This window comes from Lepisma saccharinum, chromosome 1, assembly GCF_977018435.1.
Source record: "Lepisma saccharinum chromosome 1, izLepSacc3.1, whole genome shotgun sequence".
Lineage (NCBI taxonomy): Eukaryota > Metazoa > Arthropoda > Insecta > Zygentoma > Lepismatidae > Lepisma > Lepisma saccharinum.
In genome coordinates this window covers 141,166,381-141,181,160 of record NC_139229.1, presented here as the reverse complement: position 1 = coordinate 141,181,160, position 14,780 = coordinate 141,166,381, and the positions used below count along the sequence as shown (strand labels likewise).

General features: G+C 37.7%; 1 protein-coding gene across 2 annotated transcripts in view; it reads left to right on the top strand.

Moving 5' to 3' along the window:
• The first annotated feature begins 3,300 nt into the window (after positions 1 to 3,300).
• Positions 3,301 to 14,780, top strand: part of stmA (Protein EFR3 homolog stmA) — a 59,056-nt gene continuing 47,576 nt past the window's right edge. For both annotated transcript variants that reach the window (XM_083139510.1, XM_083139506.1), the window contains exon 1: positions 3,301 to 3,539. The gene's annotated coding sequence lies outside the window, so the exon portion shown is untranslated. The remainder of the gene's footprint in view (positions 3,540 to 14,780) is intronic.

Genomic DNA, 14,780 nt, shown 5'->3' with positions numbered 1-14,780 from the left:
ATCCTGGGTAGGGGCCTGAAGCTGACAACACTATTGTGGGGGGATGTGCCATGTTTTTAGCACTGGAAAACAATACCTTACTTGTCCCTCCATGGAAAAAATCACAGGGATACCCATGTATGTTATCTGCTGAAGGTGTTGCTCCTGTGAATACAAAATACTCGTGCAGGGTTTGTTGCAAATTTTGAGAATGAACTATTATTTGAAGAAAGTGGTGAGATCTTGACAAAATACAACTGAATGTTGATTTTACTGACAAATTTGCTTGTCAAATAAATTTCTACAGCTAAGTGTATAATTGAAGTCGATTTGTTGCTGTGAAGTTTTGAGTCAATTTTTGTTTCCGATTTCATCTTTCTGGTAATATAGTGATGAATGAGGGTATAGAGAGGGAGCGAAAGATGTAGGACAGCTTGGTCAATTAACAAATGTGTTTAGATTGTGATAGTCTCTCAGGAATCCTATGCTAGGAAGATGCATAATATGATTTCCATATTTTGAGTATGAGTGAGTTCTCTATCTTTTCTAAATTTTGTTTTTCTGTTTTTTCAGGTTGTTAACCCTGTTGATAATATGAAGTAAGTCATTGCATGGTAGCCCATCCTTCCTCTCTCTCTAAATATGCTTATTATTAGCAATGATTCTTAGGGTTGTGTGGGACAGACATATTTTGGTCGTGACGGCAGAATTTTTAAATCCTGACATTCAGAACGGGAAAAATAACAGCTAAATTTAGAAATGTTCAAAAAAAGTCAGGACAGGGAGTAAAAAGAATTTACTGACCTGTCTAAATCTGGACGTCTGGTAACCTTTATTCAATGGTAGGTTGTAAGATTAAAATTAATGAATATTACAGACTTCTGCCTGCCTGCCTCTTTCCACAAACAACCTATTTATTCATGCACGGACAAAATTTGAAAATTCGTCACTTATTTAATTTTCATTGTTCACATTTAAACATTTCATAGTTTGAGGGACCATGGCCCCACCCCCATTTTTAAGAACCTGCCCTTAAAGATTGTTTCTGCATGTATTGAATAAAAACTGCTACTTTTCAAGATATTTCTGACAGCAGTGTAGAAAAGGTACAAAATTAACTATTTTTAATATTAAGTCTGGATCGGTACAGACTTTTTGTGATCCCTCCAGGGGGAACTCTGCTGTGGGTGCCGCAGTTCCTATTGGTTCAACAGGAAGGCATCACTCGGTATCAAAGGAAGATACTGATGCAGTTGAACAAATTTTTAGTTCATTGAATTGCTAATTTCAGTTCTAAGCAGAGTGCACAGAAGTGGCATGCTTTGGAACCTGTAATATGTTTTGGAACTTGCACATATATTTTGGAAGCTTTAATATGTTTTGAAAGCTGTGTCTGTTACTTATCTTTATGAAGAATTAAAATGCCATGTCAAATAAGACTAGATTTTGATTTCATGAGACCAATATGTGAGAATGTGGTAATGGAAACTGGTTTAATGTATGGCAAAATTTTCAATTGTTTATAAAACCTGTTAAACTCAAATGTGGAAGTTCCCCTTTTCAGAGAATGTAGCACTGTATGGTGCTGATCAACAGTAAAAAAAAATCAAAATTTTTGGGATTGGCATTTTTGAATAAAAATATTATTTTTGATTTTTCAAAAAAATTCAAAAGGCTACAGCAAGAGAACTTGGACACATATTTCTATACGGAGGTTATCATTTTAATCAGAAACTTATTCTCATTCAAATACAAAAAACAGCAACAAAATATCTTGAACAGTTCCAGAGATAGAGCATTTTAATATTTGGCCGAAAATTGCACGTGAGAAATGATGCCTGAGGTGCCATCTTTGTCAACCTGTATCTCGGGCCAGGAATTTTTTTGGACAAATCAAAAAATTATGGGTTTCTTACTTTGTCCTGCATTTTAACATATGTTTAATTCAATAACATCTGAGACTATGAAGGTAACCCCCCCCTGCCTGAATTGATATGAACTATGCCCCCTATGTATTTTGCGACTTCTGTTAAAGGTTTGCGTATCGGAATCCCAAAAGAATATGTTATAGATGGAATAAAGCCTGATATAATCAAAATGTGGGAATTTGGAAAAGATTGGCTGCGGAGTCAAGGTGCAGAGATAGTGGAGGTCAGTCTTCCTAATACTAAATGTGCACTTCCGAGGGAAGGTTATGGATCTGAAGAAAATAGATTATGATAAGAGACGAGACATGTTAGCTGAGGAGGTTACAGACAACAATTTAGTCCAGAATGTCTGTGTGGACACTATCATTTTCATAACAGAGAATTATGCGCCTTTAGGTATGTTGTGAAATTCTATGCAGGATTGTGTGAGTGCTTATGGCAAATGCATACCGAACGGCTTCTTTCAGTCCATTAGTTGTGTGGTAACGCGTGCCGGCAACTTGCTGTTTGATATAACCCAACAATACATTATCACATGATGGAAGATCTGGACTTCTGGGCGTAATGGGATTTTTGGCTCACGTTCAATGCTGCGTAGAATTTCACACCGTACTTGGAGGTGCATAATTCTCTGTTATGAAAATGATTGTGTCCACACAGACATTCTGGACTAAATTGTTGTTTGTAACCTCCTCAGCTAACATGTCGCGTCTCTTATCATACTCTATTTACTTCAGATTCAGATCCATAACCTTCCCTCGTCTCAAAATACATAGGGGGTGATGGGACTTTTGGGTCACGCTGTAGAAAAAACGAGTATTTGCATTATATTTCTAAATTTTGCTTTATAACAACATAACGCCCCCTCCCAATTTACCTTTATTTAATACTGTTAAGCTTTTGAAAACTGGACTTGGGTTACAAAGCCCCCTGATAACACGTTAGCCCCCCCCCCCCGACATCAATTGTAGCTACGGGCCTCGATCCCACACAACCTTAAATTTTTCCTTTTTTTTTTCAAGCTATAGAAGTAGTGGCGGCGATTGGGTTCCAAAACTGAGGGGGGTTAAAGTGCCAAAAAAGGAGGGGCAATTACACTCCCTTGGTAGATAAGGTTTAGCACAGTGACGGACAACTCCCTTAATCGCCGCCAATTCTTAGAGGGAATGGGAATTGTGCCAGAAAAACATGAACACTGCATGGATGGATAATTTTGCTTGATAATATATTTGTGGACGACCGAAAAAGAGAGGCGGTTGTTGCGTCAGACGTTCAAGAACATATTTGAAACAAAATAAAAGACTAATTATAATATAAATGGACAAATTGACTGACTTTTCTTTTTTAGTCAATGAATGAAGTAGTAATATTCTTTTACACAGCATGAAAGTCAGTAGGTTTCTCGGACTCGTAAACTTAGGGGTGTGATGGGGTTCACGGAAAAGAATGGTTTGGATTTTATCTAAAGGCATATTAAATGTATCTCAGATGAAGCTACATTAGTTCGATCGAATTGAAATCCATGTATACCTATGGTGTAATTTGTAATAACACGCTGTATGAAACCATACCTCCACCATCAACATCAGCCGCTTGCTGATCAATGGTGTTTTTTTAATAGAATTTACGTGGGTGAGTTGCAGTTTCTTGGCATAATTTAGTTATATGTATTTTATGATTAGTGATATATATTTTATACATTGACAGATGAATTGAACTTGTTGTCATAGTTGATATTTTGCAAAAGTTAACAGTGATGTTTAGATTTAGATTTATGTTTAACACCAGCACAAGACATTACGAGTTATGTTCATATTGCTTACCGCTTTGCCATATAATGTATATAGCCTATATCCTCTTCAGTCCCGAGACCACATTTTTCGACTTCTACTTGTGATATTATAGCCTTATTTTGCCATTAGTTTCGAACATGAATGAAGTAAAAATCACGGTCAAAAATTCCCCCTCCCCTTGATTTTGATTGTTGTGTATCAGCTGTTCTCAAACTTTTTTCTTATTGTACCCTTTTTCCGTAACTAAACGTCTAATATACCCCCACCATAGGTTTTCTCCGAATATTGGATTTTGGTGATTTTTTTTGGCTACCTGATTGATATGTTGGTGGCGTGTGTCTATAATACAGCAAAATGGCATTAAGGCTGTATGTGGAAGGATTGTAAACAAATGAACATTAGAATCCTATGTTTATTATTTTGGTAAAAATTTACTATCCTTCGGACACCTCTAATTTTTTCGTTTCGTCAATTTTTGACATTCGTACTTACGTATCTGCTTCGCGGAACATTCCTGAAGGTGTATCAACGTTGTTTTGATGAAATTTGAACTATGTTTCCTAACCTAACAGAACTAACCTAACCACGCGCCAATGGTTCGTGGGGCTAGCGCCAATGTTTCGTGGGGCTAGCGCCAATGGTTCGCAATTATTTCCAATTTCTAGATCCTGATACTAACACGACACAAAATTTTAACTATGTTTCCTAACCTATCCACGCGCCAATGGTTCGTGGGGCTAGCTATTCTCCGTCGGAGAATTAATTTTCAACGAACAACATGAATTTCAGCTATGAAGCATTCCCACATCACACAAAACACTTTCCCGATGTTCGACAATGCTACAGGAACTTATTACGGTAAGTAGTTTCTTCTGTAAAAATAAATAAATGTGTCCGAAGGATAGTAAACTAGTACCGCTAAAATATTGGGGTAACACTTGGTAAATATGCGATAACGACCGGACACCTTTGACTGATTTATTTCCTTAATTTTACCACGGGTACTTACCTTTTCTGCATTGCGGAACATTCTTTAAGGTGAAGTTATGCCTTTTTCCATAAATTAGTGTCAACTTTTCATATTACGAGTGATTATTTGTCTTCCTTGTTCCGCTTGAGTAACAGACAATATGGCATGCACTCGTCATGGATCATCGCGCCGTGCTTGTGTTTTGTCGTTTTGAAGTGGGTATGCAGTGTTTCAACCTTCTTCACCGAAAAATACCTACTTTCGTGTTCATTATGTCATCACAAACCACTGACGGATAGCCCCAAAAAAATATTCGCGATAGCCCCCAAACCATTCACGATAGCCCCAAAAACCATTCACGTTAGCCCCAAAAACCATTCACGATAGCCCCACAAACCATTCACGATAGCCCCAAAAACCATTCACGTTAGCCCCAAAAACCATTCACGATAGCCCCAAAAACCATTTCTGGCTAGGTTAGGTTGGGTTAGGTAAGGTAAGGATAGTTAAGAAAAAGCAATTCTAGTAAAAAAATGCATGTTTGGAAACACTGACGAGACCGTGTGACTTTCGATGCTCTCGCCATCTGCATGCACACAATGGAAACAACGGCATAATATGGCAGGCAATGCAAGTTTCTTACGTAAAAAGTGATTAATTCTTGTTCGGCAGCATTCAAATACAAAGTTTTTAGTTTCCCGTGAAAGAAAATACCTCCAAGAATGTCCAGAATGCTAAAGAAACTCATTTCAGTAAGTATTTTCTCCTGTGAATTTGAAGAAATCCATCCGGGCGATATCGCATATTTACCTAACACTTTACTATACCGGAGATGGATTTCTTCAAATTTACAGGAGAAAGTACTTCCGCAAATCATTTTCTGTAGCGTTGTTGATGTTTGTGAATGTAGTTTTGATCCATTTTAATTCGAATGAATGTGGTTTTTTACGAAAATCTATTTCCGACGCGCTATTGCTGCTGCTGCCATTTGCTTTCTACACAAGAGCACAATACGCTCTCGTATTGTCCGTATATGCTAAATTGAACGAAATAAGTGCTAATTGAACCTAACCTAACCTAGTAGACATACCTCGTCCCCATGATGGTTGGTGGCCCTATCGTGAATTTTTGGGCTAACGTCAATGATTTTTGGGGCTACCCGTGGATGGTTTGTGGGAAATAAGGAACAACAGTAAGTACTTGTTAAAGTAAGAAATGTACATTATTTTCATTAGAAATTCATTATTTCACCTAAAGAAATGTTCCGCAATGCAGAATAGTACGTTAGCAATGTAAAGAATTGCGAAATAAATCATTGATAGGTGTCTCCGGTATAGTAAAGTAGTACCTTTGTGTGACAATGATTGCCAAAATTCTACGATAATTAGTTTTCCTGCTAGGAAAATTTTAAAAAAAGTAAAAAACGAACATAAAACAATCTGAACGTACCGAAAAATTGCTCTCACATAAGTATGTAGTCGTTTAGGTATTCTTGACATTTCTCTTCCGAGCTGATCGCATACCCCCTTCAAGTCGTTCACGTACCTCTGTAGGTATGGTAATGCAGTTTGAGAACCATTGGTGTATATGATATAGGGTGACCAACTCTCCGGTATTAGAGCTATTTTTTCATTCTCCCGGCTACCTTATTGACATTCTATTTCTCTCGTATATTTCATAGAGAACCTATGTCGTGAAACTTAAATTCATTCCAATATAATACTAGTTTGGCTAGCCATACTAAACTTCACGTCCACTGCAAGGTCTTACATTTTAGCTTTCGGCAGGTGGAAGTGATGTCATATCTTGCAGTAGTTGATTGATGCTAGATGCTTAGCTCTACAGCATCAGTGGACAAATACATTTATATTAGGACTAAGAAATATACCAATTATTAAATCTATACTCTGTATTGTGATCTGTATATCATATAAAATGTAATTTAATTGTTTATTATCCGTATGAACATTTGTTGGATTGAAGATGCAACAATAATTGTCGGTGCTAAATCTCTTCTATAAGATACATCGGGACTCAATAAGAAAAATCACGATGTAATAGTTTATCCCTAACATAGACATTAGTAAATTTGGACCATTCGATCCCCGGCGGGGGATAAACGGGATTTTTTCCACCTATTCAAACGGCTCTGGCACCCACCCAGCATCGTATAAAGTGGGTAACTGGAGGAAACTCCCGTAGGGTAAAGGCAGCCAGGGGCATGGTGCTGATCACATCACCCCCACCTACGGCCGTGATCAAGAAAGTGTGGGGCCCTAACTCCACACCCCTTATATGCAGTAACGGCCTGGTGTAAAAGCACAGGGGAACACTTTCTTTTAACACATACTTCAGAGTCTTAATGATTACTTACTGCACGTTTTCTGGCGAACATTTTTTCCCTTCCGTGAACTCCTTTATGATTCTTTGTTTTGCTATGAGCCATTCATTTACTGTCATCTTGGATATGGGTTGCTGCTGTCATCTACTTCACATGCGTGAGGCGGTATTGCATCCATAGTTTCATTGTTAGGTTAGGCAGGTCAGGTTTAGGGATCTTAGCATTAATAAAATATCCTCAAATCCTTTTATTGTTAGGTTAACTTGATCAGGTTCAGAGAGCTCTTAGCATTAAAATAAATGATTTAAACACCTGATGATGCAATATGTGGTCTTGAGCACAAAACCCTGTTCGAACGTTGCATGAAAATCTGCAAAAAATTGTGTCCGAGTTGACCGGAAACCAAGAACCCTTGCTTGCATAAGCTAGATTCAAATCATAATTTCTCTGGTAACTAATACCCAGTGAAGCTTTGTAACTGTGTTAATCAGTTTCTCCAAGCTTCGGACTTTGTTTCACAATCGTTCCAGTATTCGAAAGCACTTCCTAATACACCTAAAAACTTGCAAAAAATCATTGAACATATGGAACCATTACAATAAACTTCTGATTGCTTCAGATATTTCACCCACATTTTTCTTCAACATTTACAAATAAGAAACTGATGTTGTAACACAAAAAAATTTCAAATTGAAACATACATATTGTTGATTTAACCCTCATAGTAAAAATAAAAAAAATCAGTACTTTTTTTTTACATCTAATTACTGTAGTAGAAGAACACATTTAATCATTTTTGTGGGAAGTGATAATTTGTGCATTTTGCTGTTATATTAGTGGTTTATACTGAGTCTAAGACCAGGCCTATCTCACCATACAGTAGTGTTTGAATTTTAAAAAGAAAAGGTGGATGGGGGTGTGGGGTGGCTTTTCTTTGTTCACATTATGGAATTTTTTTACAGCGTCATTCCAAGTCAAATCAAGAAGATCTTTAACTTTACATTTTATTAAATTAATTTGAAATTTTACATTCTGGAAGGGTCACCAGAATATACAGTTGCAGATCTATATCTTTTGTATTTCCCAAATTACAAGGGTGCAAAATGTGTGATTTTGACCATTGAAAGTTGTTAACTTTGAATTTCAATATTTCAGTAATCAGGTACCTATAGAAGCAATCCAGGCCCAGTTTTTCCCACGTGTTTTTTTTTTCTTCTTCAGAAAATGTTGTAAATTATTGCTTTAAATACTTGAGAGGTTCTACGATTGTCATTTTTTTTTGAAAACTTGTGAACTTGTTTAGCAGAGTTTATAGTACTAAAAATAATTAATGTAGTACAAGCAAGTGGGTTTTTCAGGATATTTTCCTCAAGTCATGGACTTTTAACTGAAATGAAAAGAACATCCAAGAATAAAAGAAAAGTATCTAATTCTTAGATAAAACGTTTGCATTGGTTGATGCAGCATAGTTGAACAAAGCTTATAATTTTGAAATGTGGTAGCTCTCTGGTTATCAGTAGACCTCGAATTTTTATGTAATATCAATGTACAAAATATATACATAAATATGTAACAATAATTGATAAAATATGTACCTGAATATGTATTATCAAAAGAATGTGGAGCTAAATATGTAGTATCAAAGAATATGTAATATTAATAATTCTGATAAGTATTTATTTTATTTTAACATATTCAACATAATTTTAAGGACATAAGTTGTTCATATTAAAATTTGTATCAAGTTTATTATAAACTCAAAAAACACAGCAACTCGAACTGTTTAAGAAACCAATTTTGCCAACTATTAATTATTGTATAATATGTAAATATGTATGAGAGCTCTTTGTAACTTTCGAAACAAATTGTAAAAGAGAAAAGCATCTACAGAATGAACAATCGAATGAAAATACAGTAACAGTTCGTTATATCGGAGACACATGTCTTCATTTTTACAAGAAACTACTTACGGAAATCAGTTTCTCTAAATTTTCTAATGTTCGTTGAGGTATTTTCTTTCATCGTGGAATCTATTTGACCGGGAAATCATGTATTTTGCAAGAGAAATATGTCACCGATGCAGAATTGCCATTGCTTTCCTATGTGAACCGGATGCTGCATAAGTTTGATGACGTAACACCCTGTCAGTGTTTCCAACACCCCTTTTTTTAACTATGCTTGCCTAACCTAAGCTTATTGGAAATGGTTCGTGGTGCTATCCGTCAGCTACGCATGCATAATGTGCAATTTGCACATGTGACGCACACGATAGTAGGTATTTTTCGGTGAATAAGGTTGGAAACACTGCATACTGACAACGGTAGTCAACGTGTGCCCGCCATATTGTGTGTTAGGGAAGCGAAAAAAGTAATAACAAAAACTACTCTCTATGTGAAAAATTGTGTTCGTTTTCGTGTAAAAAGCATAATGGCACCTTGAACTATGTTCCGCAATACACAATTGGGTAGTAACGGTAAGACTCTACTTTACATCCTTTTCCTAAGGAATACGTTCATATATCGTTGGAAAGCTTATTGTATAAGGAATTCAACAACGTAAATCCCAAAGCGAGGAAAAATTACCTGGAGAAGGAAATCGATAAAAACCGATGTTGTCCGGATATGCGTAATTGAACGTACTGAGGAAATGTTTCGATGAAGCACATATTTATGGGTGAAATGAGTGCTAATGGAACCTAACCTAACCTCGTAGGCATACCTCGTCCCTGTGAATGGTTTGTGGGGCTACCCGTGAATGGTTTTTGGAGCTAACGTGAATGGTTTGTGGGGCTACCCGTGCATGGTTTTTGGGGCTAACGTGAATAGTTTGTGGGGCTATTGTGAATGGTTCGTGGGGCTTCCCTTGAATGGTGTATGGGGCTACCCGTGAATGGTTAGTGGGGCTATCGTGAACAGAAAGTGTAAAAAGAAAAAGGTACTTACCCAAAGAGATGCCAGCTGTCTGCAAGCACGGTTTTGAACGATGCACTAAATTATTACTGGGGACAAAATGTATTTTACACTATCTACAAGTTTTTGGAACATGTTCTTCTTCATGCACCATACACACGCACAATGCACCGCGAACGCAAAGAAGCAGTCACCACGCAGAACGCAAATGAGCAAAGCGCACACATTCACAATGCGGACACAAAGACGAGCCTGCAGTGTTGTTAACTCCCATCGGTTACCACCAAAGGGCAATAAGGATGTAAAGTAGAGTCTAGCCCGAAATTGGTAAGTACGAACCATGAGAAACACAGAATATCCGATTTTAATGTGTGTCCTATATAACGAACTGTTACACCGAAAATACATAGCTACTTTTGTTCAAGGAAACATATTGTGTAACTCACTACATACAGGAAAGTAGCTTCCTTGTCCACTGATGTCAAGTTTTTATAGGTGCTTTGCTTGAACCTAAAAGCAAAACCAAAATATGTAAACAGAAGGGGGAAGGGGAGAAACTCCAGCAACTTTTGATAAAAGAAGGGCTCGGGTGTAAAACATGGTAAGTGACAAAATGCAGGTTTCGAGATATTGAAAGTTGTTGTTTAAAAAAAAAAGATTTACAAATTAAAATAAATTCCTAAATTATTTACAGCAAATATGATTCACTTCTATGTTTACTTTCATACAAACATGATATTTCATCCGAAATATTTGTTTCGGTGGTGATTTGTTTGAGGGTTGTTCAAGGATTTGTTGTAGTTACCATGCCTTACATACAAAATGAGTGATCAGATGCTGCTTTATTTAAGCTAACTTGTGATGTCAGTTCAATAATAATATTTTGACATTAGACTTTTTATAGCAACCATAACAATTTGTAACACAAAAATGAAAGCCTTTAATAATAATAATTTTATTCAATAAACAATAACCTGAGCTACTTGTAACAAGTTTTCGCTTTCCTATGTCTCTGACTGAAATGAACACCATCCATAGATTTCGTCATTTTATTACGTTAGTATTTTAAAAAATAAGTTCTGAATGCTTGTGATTAAAAATAACTTCCTTATATCTACGAAGACATTTTACGGCAAATGGAATCACACCCAGTGAAAAGCATGTGCGTGCTATTTTTGAAAGTCCAGAGCCAATGGATAAGGTACAACTGCAAAGTTTCTTACGAATGGTTGCATTTCAAAGCTGTTTTCTACACAACTTGTCATCTACAATACCACACCTTTTTCGACTCTGAGGAAAGGCGAGAAATGGTTGTGGACTAATCAATGTGTATCGGAATTTAAGGCTGTTAAAGATAAGAATGTTCAGACACCTGCTGTAATTCCTTTCAATCCTTCAAAAGAAATAGTCCTAGAAACGGATAGTTCATGCTACGGTGTTGGAGAACAATTACGGCACAATATAGGTTGCGAGCATCGAACAGTGTTTTTCAGCTACACTTTCACCTGTTCAGAAGAATTACTGCCAGGGAGAAAGAGAGGCATTAGCCATTGTTTCGTCAGTTAAGAATTTTTGCTTATATCTGGCAGGTCAAAAATTTAGAATAAACACTGATTCAACGACTGTTAAATCTTTGCTTGATTCGAATACACCAGTGCCAATGCAACACAATGCACGTTGGCAGAGGTGGAAAATATTCATGGCATCTCTGAATTATGAAATAGTGTATTCTAAGAAGGTTCCAATAGCAGACACTTTGTCAAGATGACCAGTACCTGAAGAATTGCAATCAGATTTTGTTTTGACAGCGTTTGCAGATCTAGAACAAAAGTTACAACCATATCTGAGATCAAGGAGCATACAAAAAGCGATAGTTTGTTGTCTAAAGTAATAATTTACGTCAAAAATGGTTGGCCAAGAGTAATTGATTCACAAATGAATGAGGAAGCAGTAGCTTTATGGAAGAAACGTCTGGAACTGTCAACAGAAGATGGATTGTTGATGTGGGGAAATAGAATTGTATTGCCAGAGACACTGTGATGCAAGTTTCTGACTCAAATACATGGTCTGCACAGTGGCGTAGTGAGATTAAAACAGATTTGCAGAGAGTTAGTTCGGTGGCCTAAAATGACTTCTGACATTGAGAGGTTTGTCGGAGATTGTGATGCGTGTCAGACGAATGCAAGAGCTCCAGCAAAAGGCAATTTATATCATGGACACAGACATCACAAACCATGGAACGTGTACATGTTGATCACTTTTATTATGCACTATCTTCTTGCACAGAGAATAAGCTATTTTGACAGTTATATTCTCCATAACCATTACCTTTGGTATCTAAACAACGATATTATCAAAGTGAGTGATCAGATACCACTTCATTCAAGCTAACTTGTGATGTCAGTTCAATAATAATATTTTGACATTAGACTTTTTATAGCAACCATAACAATTTGTAACACAAAAATGAAAGCCTTTACAGGGTAAGTCAAAATGATGGACCCGATTTCAGACATTTATTCTGTGAAAGATAATAAACAAATGTTATTGTGAGACATGTGCTAAGAAAGGTAAACTGTGAAAGTTTTTTTCAAACAAATCACAAGTGTTCTATGTGAGCACCTCGCGTAACACGGCACACATCAAGCCGATAGTCTATCTCCTGCCAAACCTTGTGTAGCATGTTGTGGTCAATATCAGCAATGGGTGCTGTGATGCTGGCATGCAGGTCATCCAATGTTGATGGAAGTGGTGGTACGTAAACGCGATCCTTGACAAAACCCCACATGAAGAAATCACATGGGGTCAAGTCAGGGGAACGAGGTGGCCAATGAGGGAGATGTCGATCCTCCGGAGATGCACGGCCTATCCAATGCCCCATTGAGATGGTCCCTGAATGCTGCCATGGTAATGCGCAGGGGCATCATCCAATTGGAGAATGAAATTGCGCTATCCTCTGCAAGCTGTGGAAGGAGCCATAGTTGCAGCATATCAAGGAAAACAAGTCCTGTCACAGTACATTCATGGAATAAAAAGGGCCCATAAATCTTTTCATGGGGAATGGCACAAAAGGCATTCACTTTGGGAGAATCGCGTTCGTGTTCCACAAATTCATGGGGGTTAGCAGTTCCCCAAATCCTTACGTTGTGTCTATTCACTTTCCCTGAAATGTGAAAAGTTGCTTCATCACTGTAAATTAACCTCTCAGAGAACCCATCCGTTTCCATTAATGCGAGGAAATCAGCACAGAAGGATGCGCGCAAAGCATAATCAGTGTCTTTTAAGGCTTGAACTAGTTGCAAGCGGTAGGGTTTCATTTGTAAACGTTTCCGCAGAATCCGCCAGACAGTTTGCTGTGTAAGTTGAAGTTCTCTCGCTGCCCGGTAGGTGGACTTCTGTGGACTCCATATGAAATATGTGTGCACTCGTTCCACTGTCTCTTCCAAGTCGATGGACGGCCATTCGATTTTCGTTTACAGATGCAGCCCGAATCTCTGAAATGTTCATACCACTTACGAATGGCCTTCCCCGTAGGTGGTTCTCTCGATATTTGGTACGGAAATGCCGTTGCACACTAATCACAGACTTGTTTACATGATAATCAAGCACACAGAAAGATCTCTGTTCTCCACTCAATGCCATTTTCCTGCTCGCTGCTCTCTGCTGACTCCTAGCGGTAGAAAGTGGAAACACTGCGTGGAAACTAAACTTTGAAAGTTAACCTTTCAAAGCGTATGTCTCACAATAACATATGTTTATTAGATTTCACAGAATAAATTTCTGTAATCGGGTCCATCATTTTGACTTACCCTGTACATAGTAGATAGATTGACTGTAGGTACGTTCCATTGTTTATTTCTTTCAAAATATGCAGCCGAGAAATGTCCTTTCTTCTTACAGAAGCCGCAAATAGCATTGATTGCAGGACAGTTCTCTTTGAATGTACAACCTAACCTTGCACAGTGCTTACATTTTATATCACTTGCCTGATTTTGCAGTGATACAAATTTTTGGCTAAATGCAGTATGGTGTTTAGATTGTGGCATGCCTTTGTATGCATTATTTGTTCGAAATCTTGATTCTCTTGTATCTTGTTGATTCTTTGAAGAATGAGTTTTACCAAATGAATTGTTTGTACTGAATCTACGTGACCCTTGTACCTGTTTACCTGTTTACTTGCACCTACCAAAAATCTATTTTGGTTTACTTTATTTGTACGTATCATTTCATGTTGAAGTAACAGGTGCGGCAGTGAAACGGGCGATTTTGAAACCTCCACCAGAGATATAAATTTATTCACAGCGATATCAAACAAATACAACATGAATTTACAATGCTTGCAATTTGTGATGAATGTTTCTGAACAACGTGCACATCTTGCACAGACATGTCACGGCACAAGATGTCCATCACTTGACAATGACATCACGCAGGTGGCCCCCATTTTCCGTCACACACATGCACTTCCACCCCTCTTTCTCACCATATCACCCGTTTCCTCAAAGTTCTGTACCCACAATTTGATAGCATGCGACGACGGGACTGGGGCATGACGTGCGAGATGGAAATGGGCACGAAATACACGCTGCGCGGCCACGTAGCTGTCGTTGTTTTTGTAAAACGCCTTCACGGAAAAAGCGCGTTGTTCACCGGTCCACGATGCCATTTCGACTGAACACCGATATCAGTGTCAATGGCAAAGATTTGTTGTCCAGATGGCACCACTCCCGTTTTCTGCTTGCTTACGTAACTTGCTATTTCCAGGGTTGCCAAATCGCCCGTTTCACTGCCGCACCTGTTACTACATCACAAACCTTTTTGAATGTGCTGGGCATGTCTGACAGTAATCTATCTTTTATT